Here is a 20,268-nt window from a genome sequence, read left to right as displayed (position 1 = left end):
TGTATTGAGCGTTGTTCTTCCCGTCACCTAAAGTAGTTCTTATCTACTATTTAATCAGTAAGTAGCCCTCTCCCACCCTTCCTCCCTCCCCCCCTCCTAACCACAAAAGAATGTGTTCTTCTCAGTTTAAACTATTTCTCAAGATCTTTTAATAGTGGTCTTATACAATATTTGTCCTTTTGCATCTGACTAATTTCACTCAGCATAATGCCTTCCAGGTTCCTCCATGTTATGAAATGTTTCACAGATTCATCACTGTTCTTTACTGATGCGTAGTATTCCATTGTGTGAATATACCATAATTTATTTATCCATTCATCCGTTGGTGGACATCTTGGTTGCTTCCAGCTTTTTGCTATTGTAAACAGTGCTGCAATAAACATGGATGTGCATATATCTGTTCGTGTAAAGGCTCTTATTTCTCTAGGATGTATTCCAAGGAGTGGGATTTCTGGACTGTATGGTAGTTCTATTTCTAACTTTTTAAGGAAATGTCAGATAGATTTCCAAAGTGGGTGTACCATTTTACATCCCCACAAGCAGTGTATAAGAGTTGCAATCTCTCCATAGCCTCTCCAACATTTATTATTTTGTGTTTTTTTGGATTAATGCCAGCCTTGTTGGAGTGAGATGGAATCTCATCGTAGTTTTAATTTGCGTTTCTCTAATGGCTAATGATTGAGAACATTTCCTCGTGTATCTGTTAGCTGCCTGAATATCTTCTTTAGTGAAGTGCGTGTTCATATCCTTTGCCCACTTTTTGATTGGGTTGTTTGTCTTTTTGTGACTGAGTTTTGACAGAATCATATAGATTTTAGAGATCAGGCACTGGTCAGAGATATCATAGCTGAAAATTCTTTCCCAATCTGTAGGTGGTCTTTTTACTCTTTTGGTGAAGTCTTTGGATGAGCATAGGTGTTTGATTTTTAGGAGCTCCCAGTTATCTGGCTTCTCTTCGTCATTTTTAGTAATGTTTTGTATTCTGTTTATGCCTTGTATTAGGTTTCCTAACGTTGTCCCTATTTTTTCTTCCATGATCTTTATTGTTTTAGCCTTTATGTTTAGGTCTTTGATTGACTTGGAGTTAGTTTTTTTGCATGGTGTGAGGTATGGGTCCTGTTTCATTTTTTTTGCAGATGGATATCCAGTTATGCCAGCACCATTTGTTAAAAAGACTATCCTTTCCCCAATTAACTGACACTGGGCCTTTGTCAAATATCAGCTGCTCATATGTGGATGGATTTATATCTGGGTTCTCAATTCTGTTCCATTGGTCTATGTGCCTGTTGTTGTACCAGTAGCAGGCTGTTTTGACTACTGTGGCTGTATAATAGGTTCTAAAATCAGGTAGAGTGAGGCCTCCCATTTTTTTCTTCGTTTTCAGTAATGCTTTACTTATCCAGGGCTTCTTTCCCTTCCATATGAAGTTGGTGATTTGTTTCTACATCACTTTAAAAAATGTCATTGGAATTTAGATTGGCAGTGCATTGTATATATAGATGGTTTTTGGTAGAATAGACATTTTTACTATGTTAAGTGAAAAAAAAATAATTTTTTTTATTTTATTAAGTCTTCCTATCCATGAGCAAGGTATGTTTTTCCACTTACGTAGGTCCCTTTTAGTTTCTTGCAGTAGTACTTTGTAGTTTTCTTTGTACAAGTCTTTTACATTTTTGGTAAGATTTATTCCTAAGTATTTTATATTCTTGGGGGCTACTGTGAATGGTATTGATTTGGTGATTTCCTCTTCGATGTTCTTTTTGTTGGTGTAGAGGAATCCAAGTGATTTTTGTATGTTTATCTTGTAACCTGAGACTCTTCCAAACTCTTCTATTAGTTTCGGTAGTTTTCTTGAGGATTCCTTAGGGTTTTCTGTGTATAAGATCATGTCATCTGCAAATAGAGATAATTTTACTTCTTGCTTGCCAATCTGGATGCCCTTTATTTCTTTGTCTAGCCTCATTGCTCTGGCTAGGATCTCTAGCACAATGTTGAATAAGAGCGGTGATAAAGGGCATCCTTGTCTGATTCCCGTTCTCAAGGGAAATGCTTTCAGGCTCTCTCCATTTAGAATGATGTTGGCTGTTGGTTGGCTTTGTATAGATGCCCTTTATTATGTTGAGGAATTTTTCTTCTATTCCTATTTTGTTGAGAGTTTTTATCATGAATGGGTGTTGGACTTTGTCAAATGCCTTTTCTGCATCAATTGATAAGATCATGTGGTTTTTCTCTTTTGTTTTATTTATATGGTGGATTACATTAATGGTTTTTCTAATATTGAACCAACCTTGCATACCTGGTATAAATCCCACTTGGTCATGGTGGATTTTTTTTTTTTTTTTTTGATATGTTGTTGAATTCTATTGGCCAGAATTTTGTTGAGGATTTTTGCATCTATGTTCATGAGGGATATAGGTAATTTTCTTTTCTTGTGGTGTCTTTACCTGGTTTTGTTGCCTCATAGAATGAGTTAGGTAGTATTCCACCATTTTCTATGCTTTGAAACACCTTTAGTAGTAGTGGTGTTAACTCTTCTCTGAAAGGTTAGTAGAACTCTGCAGTGAAGCCGTATGGGCCAGGGCTGTTTTTTTATTACCTTTTCAAACTCTTTTTTTGTTATGGGTCTATTTAGTTGTTCTACTTCTGATTGTGTTATTTTAGGTAGGTAGTGTTTTTCTAGGAATTCATCCATTTCTTCCAAGTTTGCAAATTTGTTAGAGTACAATTTTTCGTAATAATCTGATATGATTCTTTTAATTTCAGTTGGGTCTGTTGTGATATGGCCCATCTCGTTTCTTATTCGGGTTATTTGTTTCCTTTCCTGTATTTCTTTAGTCAGTCTGACTAATGGTTTATCAATTTTGTTAATTTTTTCAAAGAACCAGCTTTTGGCTTTGTTAATTCTCTCAATTGTTTTTCTGTTCTCTAATTTTTTTTTAATTCATTTAGTTCAGCTCTAATTTTTATTATGTGTTTTCTTCTGGTGCCTGATGGATTCTTTTGTTGCTCACTTTCTATTTGTTCAAGTTGTAGGGACAGTTCTCTGATTTTGGCTCTTTCTTCTTTGTGTATGTGTGCATTTATCGATATAAATTGACCTCTGAGTTTTGATAGGAAGTGTTTTCATTCTCGTTGCATTCTATGAATTTCTTTATTCCCTCCTTAATGTCTTCTATAACCCAGTCTTTTTTTGATCAGGGTATTGTTCAGTTTCCAAGTATTTGATTTCTTTTCCCTGATTTTTCTGTTATGGATTTCTACTTTTATGGCCTTGTGGTCTGAGAAGATGCTTTGTAATATTTTTATGTTTTGGATTCTGCAAAGGTTTGTTTTATGACCTGATATGTGATCTATTCTAGAGAATGTTCCATGTGCAGTAGAAAAAAAAAGTATACTTTGCAGCTGTTGGGTGGAGTGTTCTGTATAAGTCTATGAGGTCAAGATGGTTGATTGTAGCAATTAGGTCTTCCGTGTCTCTATTGAGCTTCTTACTGGAAGTTCTATCCTTATCTGAAAGTGGTGTGTTGAAGTCTCCTACTATAATTGTGGAGGTGTCTATCTCACCTCCACAGTTCTGTTAAAGTTTGTTTTACGTATCTTGCAGCCCTGTCACTGGGTGCATAAAAATTTAATATGGTTATATCTTCCTGGTAAACTGTCCCTTTAATCATCATGTAGTATCCTTCTTTATCCTTTGTGGTGGATTTAACTTTAAAGTCTATTTTGCCAGAAATTAATGTTGCCACTCCTGCTCTTTTTTGATTGTTGTTTGCTTGATATATTTTTTTCCATCCTTTGAGTTTTAGTTTGTTTGTGTCTCTAAGTCTAAGGTGTGTCTCTTGTAGGCAGCATATAGACGGATTGTGTTTCTTTAACCAGTCTGAGACTCTGTCTCTTTATTGGTGCATTTAGTCCATTTACATTCAGCGTAATTATAGGTAAGTATTAGTGCTGTCATTTTGATGCCTTTTTGTGTGTGTTGTTGAAAATTTCATTTTTCCACTTACTTTTTTGTGCTGAGATGTTTTTCTTTGTAAATTGGCCAGCACCACCTTTTATCTCTCAAGAGAGAAAAGGAAACGGAAGCAAACAGAGAATGGGGACTTCACACCACCAAGAAAGAAACACCAGGAGCAAAGTGCATCCTTTGGACACAGGGTCCCTGCACCTGAGAAGCTCCTAGACCAGGAGAAGATTGATGACAAGGACTTTTCCCCAGAGCCGACAGAGACAGAGATCCTTCCCCTGGAGTTGACTCCCTGAATTCAGACTTCTGGTCTGCTAGACTGTGAGAGAATAAATTTCTCTTTGTTAAAGCCATCCACTTGTGGTATTTCTGTTACAGCAGCACTAGATGACTAAGGCAGAAGTGTAAGCTCTAGACCAGTGCTGCTCAACAGAAAGATAATGTCAGCCACGTCTGTAATTTTACATTTTCTAGGCACTGCATTAAAACAAAGTAAAAAGAAAAAAGGTGGAATAAATTTAATGTATTTTATTCTACTCAATATATACAAATATTACCATGTCAACAAGTAATCTGTATAAAAATATTAACGTGATATTTTACATTCTTTTCTCATACTAGATGTTCAAAATCTACCTAGTATGAGATATAAGTATATTTTACACTGACTGCACATCTCAGTTCAGAATAGCCATACTTCCAGTGGCCAATAGCCACATGTGGAGAAGGGCTACCATAATGGACAGTACAGGTCTAGACTGGAACTTCCTGGTTACAAATCCTGGCTGCAAATGTCTTTGTAGTCTTGGGGAAGTCACACCACCAATGTAAGGCTCAGCTTTCCTCCTCAGTGGCTCTGCCAACCTCATCAAATCCTTGGGAACATCACTTAATAACCCTTGTGCATCCATCCCCATAGGACCCAGAGGGAAGAAAGAACTCAGTGAGGGTCACTGAGACTATAACTATCATTAGTAAAGGGCTATAAAGAAGCCTAAGCAAAGAAATGTGGGATCCAAAGGATACACGGTGTCCCCAAGCCTTTCCCCACCACTGCCCATCCCAATCTCCTTTCTCCAATCCTGTTACTATCTTCCTCCTGAGCAGCCTCTCACAGACAGAGAAAATCCTGTGGGTTGAAGGTATAGGGGAAGGAGGGAAAGGAGAATGGGAGGAGGAGGGGAGAAAGGGTGGGAGAAAGGGGAAAAAGGGTAGAAGGAAGAGGGAGAAATAGGAAGAGCAGGAGGAAGAAGAGGAAGAGGAGGTACGGGAGGCTTAGGACAACCTTGACCTTGTCTCAGTGTCATGGGCAGCTCCCTCCAAGAGTCTGAATGAAATCAGCAGAAGCTCGGAGGGCTGCCCTGTCAGCTCTGCTCCCTTCTCCTGCAGCCTTTCTGCTGTACTCTGCCTCCCTCTCCCGGGCTCCCTGTCAAATAACCCTCTCAGTCAGGAATGGCCAGAGCCCTGCCCGCAAGCAGAGGTTAAAGCTCGTCAGGAGACCAGCTCCAAGTGCCAACACTAGAAGGCTGATGAGCTCTTTTTAGTTTGGGGGGAAACATTTTACATGGTACTTTAGGAGAAGCCATGAAAGCAATGTCATTCCATAGGAGAGACCCATGGGCCACGGGGAGACACTGGATTTCACAGTGAATTCATCCAACTCCTCATAACAGTTGCCAGCAAGTCAATTCCAACTCATGGTGACCCCATGTGTGTCAGAGTAGAACCATGCTCCATAGGGTTTTCAATGGCTGATTTTTTGGAAGTAGACCCCTTCCCCCTACAATCCAGTCTCAACATGGAACCTGGAATGATCCTTTGAAAATGCAAATCAGATTCTGTCCCCGCTCTGCTCAAAACCCCCCAGAAGCTCCCATGTCACTCAGCATGAAAGCCAAAATTCCTATGATAATCTTCAAGATCTTAGGTGACCTCTCTGGCCTGAACTCCTGCTAGTCTCCTGCTGCCCTCAAGCCGTGTTTTTGTTGTTCACTGGTGCATCCCAAGTACCTAGGACAGTGTATGACACATAGTAGGTGCTTAGTGAATGATTAAAGATTAGTAAATGAGTGAATAATGATAATCACCACCTCCACCATTATTTAAGCAGTTCCTAAATGGCAGGCATTGTGCCAGACTCTGTGATCAATTAGCTTATTTAACTCTCACAACAGCATCATGAGGTAGGTGCTCTTATCCCCAAGGAGCCCTGGTGGCATAGTGGTTAAGAGCTGGGCTGCTAACTTAAAGGTCAGCAGTTCAAATCTACCAGCTGCTCCTTGGAAATCCTATGGGGCAGTTCTACTCTGTCCTTTAGGGTCACTATGAGTTAGAATCAACTCAACGGCAACAGGTTTGGGTATTTTTTTTTTTTTTTTTTTTGGCTCTTATTCCCATTCTTTTTAATCCCCATTTTATTGATGAAAAAGCTAAGACTCAGAGAGTTTACATAATCAGCTCAAGGTCACACAGCAGACGAGTGAGTGGCAGAGCAGGGATTAGAATCCAGGCGTCTGCTCCAAAGCCCATTAAGGAATCCACCCGTACTTCCTTGCCACACACACACACACACACACACACACAGAACCATAGCCCAGAACAGAAATCTTTAACTCCTTAAAGAAACACACAGGAGGGAAAGATTTTAAAAAATAGGTTTTCGTGGAGGGTGTGGTGGTTGAGCTAGGCTTTGAAGCATGAACAGAATTTTAAGAGACAGAGATGAGAAGTGATTGTTGTGTACTTAGAAAATTCTGTAATTGCCTAGAGGATAGACTCATTCCTAAAGGAGCCAGGGGAATAATAATTAAAGTAACATCTTCAAACACAAAACACCCAGTGTACAAATGATACTGCCTGCTTTAGCTTGGAAAGGAGATGGCTCATTTGGAGACACCCTCTATGTGAGGAAATTACAAAGGGGGCAACCAGGGCACAGCCAGCCAAGAAGCATGAGGCTGGGAATTCTAACTCAACAAGCATTTCTCAGGTGCCTGATATACTCCCCAAACTAGAGGAAGGTTGTAGGGAATAAAAAATGATTGAAGATAAAAACCGTCATACTCTTCCTTAACCTCTATCCCTCACTTCCCACTTCCAATCTGTTTCTAAATCAGATTGTTTCTCTCAAAAACAGCCCTCAACCTATTTTAGATGGTCAGCAGCTTTCCCCTAGATTAGGGCCAAAGCCTCCTACCTGTACCCCTGACTCACCAACTTCTTCCGCCCCATCACCCACCTCTTTCCATTTCATCGCCAAGGCTGACATCAGGATGATTATTTTAAAAGACAGATGGCGTTGTGTTCCTTCCTTCTTTAGCATCTTGCCGACATCGGCACAAAGTGCCAACTTCCTACTGTAATACACAAGTCTCTGCAAATTGGCCCCAACTAGTCTCTTGGAGCTCTGGTGGCAAAGCAGTTAAGAGCTCAGGCTGCTAACCAAAAGTCGTTGGTTCAAAGCTACCTACCACCTGCTCCTTGGAACCATATGGGGCAGTTGTACTCTTTTTTTAGGGTCACTATATGAGAAGAAATCAACTCAACAGCAATGGGTTTGGTTTTTTGGTTTTTTAGTCTCTTCAGCTTCATCTCCCACAGTCACAGCCTTCGCTGAGACTTGTCACCATCACAGGGACATCCTAAATCCTCTATTCACGATGCCTTTGGACAAACTGTTCCAGCCACCTAGAGCTCTCTCTCTCTCTCCTGCTTCTCTGCACCTCAGGTTCTTTATCTAGAAAGCAGGTATGATGATGTCTATCTGTTGTTCAAGATTGTTATGAAAGTTAATGAAATATTGCAAGTGAGAGCTTCTAACCATGCCCAGGACCAGAGAAGCCCCAAACAGCTTCAGGGCAGCTGAGCTGGAAGCTTGTCGCATGTCTCCCTCCTCTGTGTAGGTGAAGCTGCTCCCCATTCTGAGGAGGCAGTGCCTTCACAGGAGAGGCCAGGGTCAGTCCAATCACTCCCAATGTTACGGGTAGTGCACTGCTAAGGTCCAACTCTCTGGTCTCATCTTCTGTCTCTCCCCACCTCACCTGCTCCCTGCAGCCACACTGGCCTCCTTACGGTTCCTCAAGCACAGCAGCTCCTACCTCAGGGCCCGCAGCCCAGAAGGCTGTTCCCCAAATATCCACGCAGCTTACCTCCCCACTTTCTCCGGGACCCTTCTCCAGAGGCATGACACAGGTGGGACAGAGAGGACATAGGCCCCTGATTGGCAGTCCAAACACTCCAGCAGAGCCATTTTACTTCAATTTCACCTTGAGATGACTATCAAACAAATAAAAACACCTACTTGCACCATCATATGCATTAATTTCTAGGTAAATTCTAGTATTGAACTGAGGAAGCCAGCACGACCTGTACCAGGCAAGGTCAAGGAAGCTCCATAGACAAATCCAAACTCCCTGAGGGACCAAATTGCTGGGCCAAGGGCTGTGGGAACCATGGTCTTGGGGAACATCTAGCTCAACTGGCATAACAGAATTTATAAAGAAAATGTTCTACATTCTACTTTAGTGAGTAGTGTCTGGGGTCTCAAAAGCCTATGAGCCACCATCTAGGATACTCCACTGGTCTTACCCCTTCAGGAGCAAGGGAGAATGAAGAAAACTAAAGACATGAAGGAAAAATCAGTCCAAAGGACTAATGGACCACATCTACCACCAGACTGAGCCCAGTATAATCGGATGGTGCCCAGCTACCACCGCTGACTGCTCTGGCAAGGATCACAATAGAGGGTGCTGGACAGAGCTGGAGAAAAATGTAGAACAAAATTCTAACTCAAAAAGAAAGACCAGACTTGCTAGCCTTACAGAGGCTGGAGAAACCCTGAGAGTAAGGCCCCCAGACACCCTCTCAGCTCAGTAATGAAGTTGCTCCTGAGGTTCATCCTTCAGCCAAAGACTGGACAGGCCCATAAAACAAAACGAACCTAAAGGGGCACACCAGCCCTGGGGCAGGGACTAGGAGGCAGGAGGGAACAGGAAAGCTGGTCATAGAGAACCCATGGTTGAAAAAGGAGAGTGTTGACATGTCGTGAGGTGGTTAACCAATGTCATAAAACAATATGTGTACTGACTGTTTAATGAAAAACTAGTTTGTTCTGTAAACCTTCATCTAAAGTACAATAAAAAAATAAAAAACAACTCTAGTATTGAGAGAGAGAGAACGAACAAAGTGTGCTGCCCCCAGGCATCTTTGCCTCTTCTGAGTGGGGCTTCCCAGCCCACTGCACATAAAATGGCACCACCCACTCCACTCCCTGACCCTTGCCCTGGGTTTACTGGTCTCCATGACATTTATCTTCATCTGGTCATTGCCTGTCTCTCCCTGCCAGAAATTAAACACCATGAGGCCGAGATTTTTTTCTCTCTTATTCTCTGCTGTATTCTTAGCACCTAGAACATTCCTGACACATAGTAGGTACTCAATAAATATGTGTCAAACACATAAGTGAATAAAATGGCTCTTTCCCAGATATGGATGCAGTGCTGTGAAAGTTGCTACTAAGTGAACAGGGCTGAAATAACTTCCCAGGCTGACAGGTCCATGCAAGTCCCCTTGTCCTGGTACATGAGGAGAAGAAACTCGGAAAAGCCAAGTCCAGAAACTTCCTCAGACCTGGACAAAACACAGAAGCTGGGACTTCCCACAGCCCCTGCTCAATACCCCACCACTGAGCAACATCTGAAATTTCACCTCTGTAGATTCATCCTTCCAATGTCCTTGGAGACACCCAGCACAGGCATGACCCAGATGAGGCTTCAGAAAACACAAACTGACTTCAGTATAACCCTGAAGTTCCATCTCCTCTCAATGTGAAGCCCTGTTGGTGCAGTGATTAAGAGTTTGGCTGCTAACCAAAAGATTGGCAGTTCGAATCCAGCCACTCCTTGGAAGCTCTATGGGGCAGTTCTACTCTGTCCTATAGGACTGTTATCAGTTGGAACGCAATGAGTTTGGTTTTTTGGTTTTCAAGGTGCCTCTTCATGCCATTCACACTTTGACCACAAGAGGTCACCATGGCTGCGCGTAGCATTCTAAGACGGACCTGGTTAGGGCGTTCTGTTTTTGAGTGAAGTCTTTGTGACTCCTGGCAAGTGGGAAAATGTACTTCATAAAAACAAGTTTGGGACTAATTCTAGAATTATGAGAATATATACGACTCAGGGTACATTTTTTTTATTTGTTGTATTTATTGGTGGTTCAGGTGTTAAAACAAAGATGAAAAACCACTGCTTCAGATGAGAGTAATGCTGAGAGAGGTTCGCCATTACCTAAGCCTTGTGGCAAATATTATGTCTTCAGGAGTCATTCCCCACTTTGCTCTTCTTCCCTCGTCTCTCTACCCCTTTCTGTATTCCTCCCATAGTTCTTTTGTTGCAATGGTACCTAACATTCACCATTTATCGTGCACTGTTTACAAGTTGTTTATGTCTGTCTCCCAAACTAGACTGTGAGCTCTATCAGGGCAGTGATTGTGTCTGTTTATCACTGTGTCCCCAGTTGGCTAGATGGACATGTGAAAGGATGGATGTATAGACGGATGCATGTATGGACAAAAGTGACAGGTGATCTTGCTGGGACTGGAGAACAGGGCTTCTTATTAAATGGACAACCACTCAGGAAACATTTGTCAAGAGAGATTGGGCTGTGGGATGGGCTGAGGATGGCGAAAACTGGAGGCTTCTTAGCCAAAGTCCAGGGTTATATGGGAAGCCTGAGACACAGGTTGGGTGGGGTAGAGTGCTCTCCTGCTTTTGAACCCCGAATATGCAGGTTGTGCCTCAGAGCTAGCTCATCAGCTACCAGGTCCTGGGTGGAAGGCCATTCCTGCAATTAGGTCAAGCTACCTTGGGTGAACTGTCATCTCTTTTATGCTAACTTTGCCTCTATTTCAGGTACTGCACCCTTTCAGGAATGTTTTATATCTGCGAACTGTCTCTAGATAGAATCTTAATATCTAAAGAGACAAAGGGAGCCAAAGAACTGAGTACGATTCAACGGAAAGCTATTAATAAAGGCTCCCTGATTCTAAAGCACTCTTTAGAAGCAGGTCAATGCCTTTTCTCAGCTGGAGCTACTGTTGGACCCTGGCAAATTTGTGCCTGGAGAAGGATGGGGTCTAGAGCAGCCTACAATCAGTACAGTACAACTGAGTCACTAGAACAGCCTTGAAGAGGCAAAACATCCATGCTGCTGGAATGCCATTTAGTTCCAGCCAACCAGGAAATGTACTTGAATCCTAGTAATTTGTCTTAACTTATCAGTATCAACCATGGAAATAGTGCATAATCCACTATTCATTCATTTGTTCAAAAGACATGTATTAAGCAGCTACCCCATAACAGGCACTCTGGTAGGGGGCCAGGAGTGCAAAGAGAAATAATACATGATTCCTGCTTCCAGGAATTTGCCATTGTAGTGGGAAACCCTTAAAACAGGTAAGAGAGTAACCCAAAGAGAGTAGATAGCCCAAATAAATACTCTCTCCCCAAAATGGACAATGTCACTATTGATGGCCATATAGGATTATATACTGAAGGTCTTTTTTTAAACAATTTTTGTTGTGCTTTAAGTGAAAGTTTACAAATCAAGTCAGCCTCTCACATATAAACTTATATACACCTTACTACATATTCCCATTTACTCTCCCCCTAATGCGTCGGCCCGCTCCCTCCTTCCAGTCTCTCCTTTCATGACCATTTTGCCAGTTTCTAACCCCCCCTACCCTCCCATCTCCCCTCCAGACAGGAGATGCCAACACAGCCTCAAGTGTCCACCTGATACAAGTAGCTCGCTCCTCATCAGCATCTCTCTCAAACCATTGTCCAGTCCATTCCATATCTGATGAGTTGTCTTCGGGAATTGATCTTATCTTGGGCCAACAGAAGGTTTGGGGACCATGACCACCGGGATTCTTCTAGTCTCAATCAGGCCATTAAGTCTGGTCTTTTTATGAGAATTTGGGGTCTGCATCCCACTGTTCTCCTGCTTCCTCAGGGGTTCTCTGTTGTGCTCACTGTCAGGGCAGTCATCGGTTATGGCCAGGCACCATCTAGTTCTTCTGGTCTCAGGATGATGTAAGTCTCTAGTTCATGTGGCCCTTTCTGTCTCTTGGGCTCATAGTTGTCGTGTGACCTTGGTGTTCTTCATTCTCCTTTAATCCAGGTGGGTTGAGACCAATTGATGCATCTTAGATGGCCGCTTGTTAGCATTTAAGACCCCAGATGCCACACTTCAAAGTGGGATGCAGAATGTTTTCATAATAGAATTTATTTTGCCAATTGACTTAGATGTCCCCTGAAGCCATAGTCCCCAAACCCCAGTCAGGGTACATTTTTATAAAGGTGATAGATACAGTCAAACAAATGCAGGCTGATCCCTATCACTGTCTAGCAGTTTGTCTCTCTGTGATGGCTTGCATGTTGTTATGATGCTGGAAGTCCTGCCACCTGTATTTCATATACCAGCAGGGTTACCCATGGTGGACAGGTTTCAGCAGAGCTTCCAGACTAAGACAGACTAGGAAGAGAAGCCTGGAGATCTGCTTCTAAAAAATAGCCAATGACAATCCTATGGATTACATCAGAATATTGTCCAATATAGTGCTGGAAGATAAGCCCCCTAGGTTGGAAGGCAATCATGGAATCGAGCATGTCGGCGATCATGAGGATGGTGCAAGACCAGGTAGCATTTCATTCTTTCATACATAAAGTTGTCATGAGCTGGAGTAGACTCAGCTACAACTAACAACAACAAAGTCAGGTTACCTGGTTTGGAATTCCAGCTCCAGACCATAGTCTCAGGGGACATCTAGGTCAACTGGCATAACATAGTTCAAAAAGAAAATGTTCTACATTCTACATTGGTAAATAGTGTTTTGGGGTCTTAAAAGCTTGAGAAAGGCCATTTAAGATACATTTATTGGTCCCATCCCATCCGGAGGAGAGGAGAATGAAGAAAACAAAAGACACAAGGAAAATATTAGCCCAAAGGGCTAAAGGAGCACATGAACCACAGCTTCCACCAGCCTGAGCCCAGAAGAACTAGATGGTGCCCTGCAACATTCACTGACTGCTATGACAGGGACCACAATAGAGAGTCCCAGTCAGAGCGGTCGAAAAATGTAGAATGAAATTCAAATTCACAAGACTTACTGGTCTGACAGAGACTGGAGGAACCCCAAAGACTATGGTCCCTGGACACCCTGCTAACTCAGATCTGAAGTCATTCCCAAAGCCCATTTTTCAGACCAAGACTATACAGGCCCATAAAGCAAACAGTAACTCACATGAGGAATGTGCTTCTTAGTTTAACCAAGTATACAAGATCAAATGGGCAGCTCCTGCCCAAAAGTAAGACAAGAAGGCAGGAAGGGACAGGAAAACTGGATGAATGGGCATGGGGATCCCAGAGTGAAAAGGGGGAGTGCGCTGTCACATTGCAGGGATTTCAACTAATGTCACGAAACAATATTTGTATAAATTTTTGAATAAGAAACTAACTTGAGCTGTAACTTTCACCTAAAACACAATAAAATGAAATAAAGAATCCCAACTTCACCTGCTTGTATGGCTTTGGGCAAAGCTCTATGCCTCAGTTTCCCTTTCTGAAAACAGAATAATAATAGTGCTCCCCCCTTACGGACTTCATGAGGACTAAAAGAGTAATGTCACCACTCATCTGTCAGTGTGTCACACTGTGGTGGCTCTTTGTTGCTGTGACGCTGGAAGTTAGGCCACCAGTATTTCAAATACCAACAGGATCACAGGTTTCAGCAGAGCTCCCAGACTAAGACAGACTAGGAAGAAAGGGCTGGCAATCTACTGCCAAAAATTAGCCAACGAAAACCATATGGATAATGACAAAACATTGTCCCACTTGCTTGCTTTGGACACATCATCAGAAAGGATCAATCACTGGAGGAGGACATCATGTTTGGTGAAGCAGAGGGCCAACGAGGGCATGGGAGAATTTGGTGAGATGGATTGGCACAATAGCTGCAGCAAGGGACTCGAGCATCCAGCGGTTGTGAAGATGATGCAGAACCAGGCAATATATGTTGTACTTGAGGTCGTCATGAGTTGGGGTCAACTTGATGACAGCTTACAAAAATAACAGAAGAGTACTGGACATAGAGCTCTTTAGAACACTGCCCGGCACATACTAAAGAATTATAAAAGTTAACCATGTATTATTACTTTTCCTTCAGAGCTCTAAGCATGGGTTATAATTAATTTCTTGATGATCTAATTGATGGATTTTTACCCACTAGACTGTAATCTCCATAAAGGTAGGAACTGGGTTTACATGTATATTTGAAAATCTACATGAAAGTAGAAGGAATAATCTGTGTCTGCTTCTTCTCATCACTGCCCCCACCCAGTTCCTAACACAGTGCCTGGTGTTAGTGGGCCTTCAACAAATCATTTTCTAATGACTATTTTAACCTTGTGGCACAGTGGTTAAGTGCTACGGCTACTATCCAAAAGGCCAGCCATTCGAATCCACCAGATGCTCCTTGGAAACTCTATGGGGTAGTTCTACTCTGTCCTATAGGGTTCTATGAGTCAGAATCTACTTGACGGCAATGGGTATATTATAAGCCAGATAGGGTGTCAGGCAACAGGGCTGAAAGAGTAAATTAGACCCAGACTCTGCCTTCATGGCACTCAGTCTGGTGGGAAAGGCTGACTTAATCTGGTGATATCCCAGGGGGAGGGTGGATAAATGCCTGGACAGAGGAAGTTGAAGGTATGATGGCGGCATCTCACCAGGCAGGTGAAGCTTCCTGAAAGGAACATCTAGCCTGGAAACTGAGCGAAACATAGGAGCTAATTGTACGAAAAGTATTATAGGTTAGTTATGTCCCCCAGGAAAATACGTTGAGATCCTAACCCCTGTACCTGTGAATATGACCCTGTTTGGAAACAGGGGTTCTCTTTTGTTATGTTAATGACATCATATCAGAGTAGGGTGGGTCCTAAACCTAATCTGTTCTAAACAGTGCGTTACAAAAAGAACAGAATAGACGTGGAAACACTCACACAAGGGAAGACAGATGCCATGTGAGGGTTGTCTATGAGCAGACACCAGAAACTAGGAGAGAGACCCATAGGAAAATCAGCATGGCTGAGGCTCTGCTTTGGGCTTTTAGCTTCCAGAACGGTAATTAATACATTTCTCTTCTTTAAAGCTACCCACTTGTGGTGTTTTTGTCACAGCAGCTGTAGGACACTAAGGCAAAGAAGGTAGGGGAAGGGCACCCCAGGCAGAGGGATCAGCAGGTGCAAAGGTCTAGAGGTGGGAGAGGGCGTGGCCATGGTGAGTAACATCAGGGGGACTGACCACCCATTCATTCTCACATTCACATTCAACAGGACTCACACTATTGAAGCATTTCCAGGCTGTGCTGGAGGCTGGAGATGAAGGGCAGTAGCCATGAATTCTATCTCATTGTCCATCCCAGAGGGTCTCATGTGGAGTCAGAGCCAGTTGCTTAAAGCCAGATAGGGCATCCACCCAGCTCTGGAAGGGCAGAGAATCAGCTAGCAAGACCAGTTAGGAGACACCTGCTGTCATCGGAGGTTGTGGTGGCAGCATCGTGTGGTGGTAATGAAGATGGAAAAAAGGCAGTGGGTCGGGCAGGAATGGGAGACAGGACCGACAGGGCTGACATGGACTGGGACAAGTGTGGTGAATGCTTAGACCTGGCTCTTCCCAACTCCAATCAGCCCCACCAATCTGGCCAACAAAACCTGAAAATATTTGCAAGGAATTAAGCATCCCTCTCCAAACACACCTTTGCCTCCAATTCACCCTCCCTTCTCTGCCCTGCCTCAAGAGCCTCCTTTCTGTTCTAGAACCTGCCAAGCTCTTTGCTCCTCAGGGTCCATCCTCCCAGGGGCTCCCTCTGCCTGAAGGGCCATCCCCACCCCGCAACCCCACCTTTCTGAGACCAGACTTTTCCTGCTCACCCCTCAGGTCTCAGAGCGGCCTTCCTTGACCCTCCCCTCCAAAGGTGATTCTCCCACAACCCATTAATCTCTTTAATTGCAACCTGTGCTCTTCTTTACTTTCACTCACCAAAATTAGCAACTAAATATCCACTTGTTTAACTTCTGTTTGACATCAGTCTCAGAAAAGCTAAATCAGTCTTAGAAGAAATACAACCAGAACGCTCCTTAGAAGTGAGGATGGCGAGACTTCAGCTCACTTACGTTGGATACAACACCAGGAAAGACCAATCACTAGAAAAGAACATCATGTTTGGTAGAGAGTCAGCAAAAGTGAAGGAAACGCTCAAATAAATGGATCGACACCATACCTGCAATAACAGGCTCAAGCACACCAATGATTGTGAAGATGGTGCAGGACCAGGCAATGGTTTTTTCTGTTATGCATTTAAAAAAAAAAAAAAAAACCCGTTGCCTTCGAGTCAAGTCCGACTCATAGCCACCCTATAGAACAGAGTAGAACTGCCTGATAGAGTTTCTAAGGAGCGCCTGGTACATTCAAACTGCTGACCTTTTTGTTAGCAGATGTAGCTTTTAACCAGTACACCACCAGGATTTCCTCCATTACACATAGGGATGCCATTAGTCAGACGACTCGACAGCAACTAACCAACAAACTTCTGTCTCCCTCACTCCATGTGTATACTCTGGGTGCACATGTCATGGCTTTAGTGTTTCTCACTGTGTACCCAGTGCCTGAGCAGTGCTTAGCACAGGGTAAGGGCTTAATTTGAATGAATGAATGAGGTCAATGTTAATATAAAAGCCAATTTGACAACCAGCAGGATTAGTACTTTCAGGTACCCATCCTTGAATGCGCAGCACTGACCAGCCCTGTCCTCTGAATGTCATTGTCATCTTCAACATCATCATGAAGATTTATAATGATAACAGCCGCTTTATCCTGTTAGGAGCACGTACCCAATCCAAAGTCACCCTCCGGTTGTCCCATATCTCATCATCTTTTCAGTGTCTGGACAGCACTCATCATGCTTATAAATTACCTGAGTTATTCACTGGCTTACTATTGTCTGTCTGAGGCAAGGGCCAGAAGAGAAGGGATCTGGACTATCTTGTTTATCGCCCACGTCCCCAGCACTTGGATCCGGGGTGTGTACTGCACAGTTGACATAGATGACTTCACTTTGCATTTTCACACTTCTTTAGGATGCCTGTGATATGAAGCCCACATGACAAGTGAGAGGACAGAAGGCCAGAGGGGCCCCCTGACTTCTAGGTCAGGGACAGTCAGTGAGTAAGTGGCCATGACAGGGCTCTTAACTCTGGCTCAGAGCTCTCTCTCCAGTATCCTGGCAGCTCACAAGGTCCCAACAATGGGCAGAATTTCTTCTTCCACCTCCAACTGTTGGAGCTTTCCTACAAAGCACAGAACAAGTGCAAGATCACCCTCTATGGAAGATGCATGCTGAATTCCCCCAATCTATTCAAGTCCTGTCCCTGGGTGGTCCAATCAGTTAAACACTTGACTACTAATCAAAAGGTTGGTGGTTCAAATGCACCCATATGCACCTTGGAAGAAAGTCCTGGTGATCTGCTCCAAAAAAATCAGCCATTGAAAATCCTATGGAGCACAGATCTACTCTACAACACATGGCCTTGCCATGAGTTGGAATCCACTCAACAGCAACTGATTTGATTTTTTGGTTTTAGTCAGGTCCTCACCTACTACCAACTTAAAGACAAAATTAAGTAGCGATTTTCATACATTTGCACCCGCAACCAAGATGCCATGGCCTCATCTACTAACCAGCAACCCTCATGGCCTTGGACACAGTCTTCCCTTCATTCATTTCATTTTGTTGTTGTTGTTAGCTACTGTGCCATCAGTTTCGACTCCAGACTGTATAACAAGAAACAAGCAGCAGTTATCTCCATTTCTTCCTTTTTCTTCTCTGTGCATCGTTCAAGTCCTTGTCTGTTTGTTTTGTTTTAACCCTAAAGCAATAATTTAAACCCATTGCCGTTGAGCCAATTCCAACTCATAGCAATCCTATAGGACAGAGAAAAACTGCCCTATAAGGCTTCCAAGAAGCAGCTGGTGGATTCAAACTGCTGACCTTTTCGTTGGTGGCCAAGTTCTTAACCACTTTGCCACCTGGGCTCCAGGCAATAATTTGTTCCCCAATAACAAAAAAAGTGGGTGCACATGACACCCTGAGCATACCCTCAAACATGTCGTGATGGCGGACATTCCACGAGAGCCGTAACAATGATCACACCATTGGGTGCACCATGCCTGAAGGATACAAACTTAGTCACGGGTGCCTTAGGAGGGTGCCAAGAAACAAAAGAATGACTACATGCGTATGTCAGAAATCTTACCAAGAAATATTTCTCCTATAAGTCCTTTTTAAAAACTGGAGAACAACTTTGTCCTCTGCCAGGGATAGACAGGAATTAAAGGTCAGGGACAAATGGACATATCCCTAGGTAGAGGATTTTAAACAATGAAACGACCCAGAATCAGGGCTTGGGACCAGGCTGTTTGACATTTTTTATAAAAATTCTTTTTATAAAAATGATTTTTAAAAAAGAAAATATGGAGCAATATCTACAGATGTCACTAAAATTCATTCAGGCTGACATACCAAATCAAGAGTAAACCTGAAGATCATATACATTAGTGACAAGGACAAAGAGAATGTCAACAAGGAAAAGTACATAAATAATGACTTAAAAGGAATTAATGTGAAACGCCACCAGCCATCTGTTAGTTTGATGTACCTTGGTGGCTTGCGTGTTGCTCTGATGCTAGGAGCTATGCTATCAGTACTTCAAGTACCAGCAGGGTCATCCATGGTGAACAGCTTTCAGCAGAGCTTCCAGATTAAGACAGAGTAGTAAGAAAGGCCTGGCAATCTACTTTCCAATATCTGCTAATGAATGACTTATGTATCACAACAGATATTGTCCAATAAAGTGCTAGAAGATAAGCTCCCTAGGTTGGAAGATACTCAAAACACACAATAGCCACAACAATGGACTCAAGCATAACAATGACCCAGAAGATGGTACAGGACTGGGCAATGTTTTGTTATGTTGTATGTGGGGTAGCCATGACTTGGAGCTAACTCAAGGGCAAATAATAACAACAACAAGAAGAAACAACTTCACCTTAGTTAATAAAAATTGGAGCATGTTTTTAGTTCCAACTGGCATTAATTCATATATACATCAGTCATGCATCTAAGAACATCAGTCATGCATCTAAGAATCTTTACAGAATTGTTACTACAGATCTCACTAGGTATTGGGATGGTGGGTACTCCCTATAAATAGACCCCAGTGATGGGCCCAATAGGAGAAAACTCCTTAGTAAAATTACTGGTGCAACCCAGCAATCCATGGACAGCGCAGTTATAATTCCGTGGAGAAGAGATACCTCACCCCAAAGGAGGGATGATAAAAAGACCCCAGTGCTCCTCTTCTTCAATTTATTCCTAAAGGTTGGAGCTAGGAATGTTGTATTTGGATAGTAGAAACTTACTTCCTTTTAAGACAAAATATTAGTCATATCTAGGTCTAACTTTAAAATAGAATTCTCAATGAACCCCAAGAGGATGAGAAACGTTCATGAGAAGCAAGCTGACTTTAAATGTTTACACATCCATCTAATGTTTTCCTATGCTCCTCTCCTTCCCAGATTACTGAGTTGGAGAGCATTTTTGTGAAACAAACATGGCTCCAGAATGTGAACTCAGCTACAGCACGCCTAAGGTCTCTCAGGATGAAGAGTTAAGATGCAAGGAGTAAGCTGTCTCCCCTGATAAGTTCTCCACCACCTCCTGCCATCACCCTAAAAGGTCTTCCTAGGAAGATTTACATGTGTTGGAATGGGATTGTAAATGGTAGGAGGAGACTTGGGAAGCTATGATCATTTGGAAGCTTGTATTTCTTTGTTGCGTCAAGTTGATTCTACCTCACGGCGAACCTACAGAACAGAGTGGAAACGCCCCATAGGGTTTCCAAGGAGCGCCTGGTGGAATCAAACTGCTGACCTTTTGGTTAGCAACCGTAGCACTTAACGACTACACCACCGGGGTTTCCAAAAAAAAAACAAACTCATTGCTATATTGAGTTGATCCTGGCTCATAGCAACCCTGTAGGACAGAGTAGAACTGCTCCATAGGGTTTCCACAGCATGCCTGGTGGACTTGAATCCCTGACCCTTTGGTTAGCAGCTGAAACTCTTAACCGCTATGCCACCAGGGTTTCCTTGAGAACATGTATTTATTACTGCTTCCCACCCACCAT

Source organism: Loxodonta africana, chromosome 3 (genome assembly GCF_030014295.1).
Source record: "Loxodonta africana isolate mLoxAfr1 chromosome 3, mLoxAfr1.hap2, whole genome shotgun sequence".
NCBI lineage: Eukaryota > Metazoa > Chordata > Mammalia > Proboscidea > Elephantidae > Loxodonta > Loxodonta africana.
The sequence above is the reverse complement of the archived record's forward strand: the minus strand, read 5'-3'. Positions refer to the sequence as shown.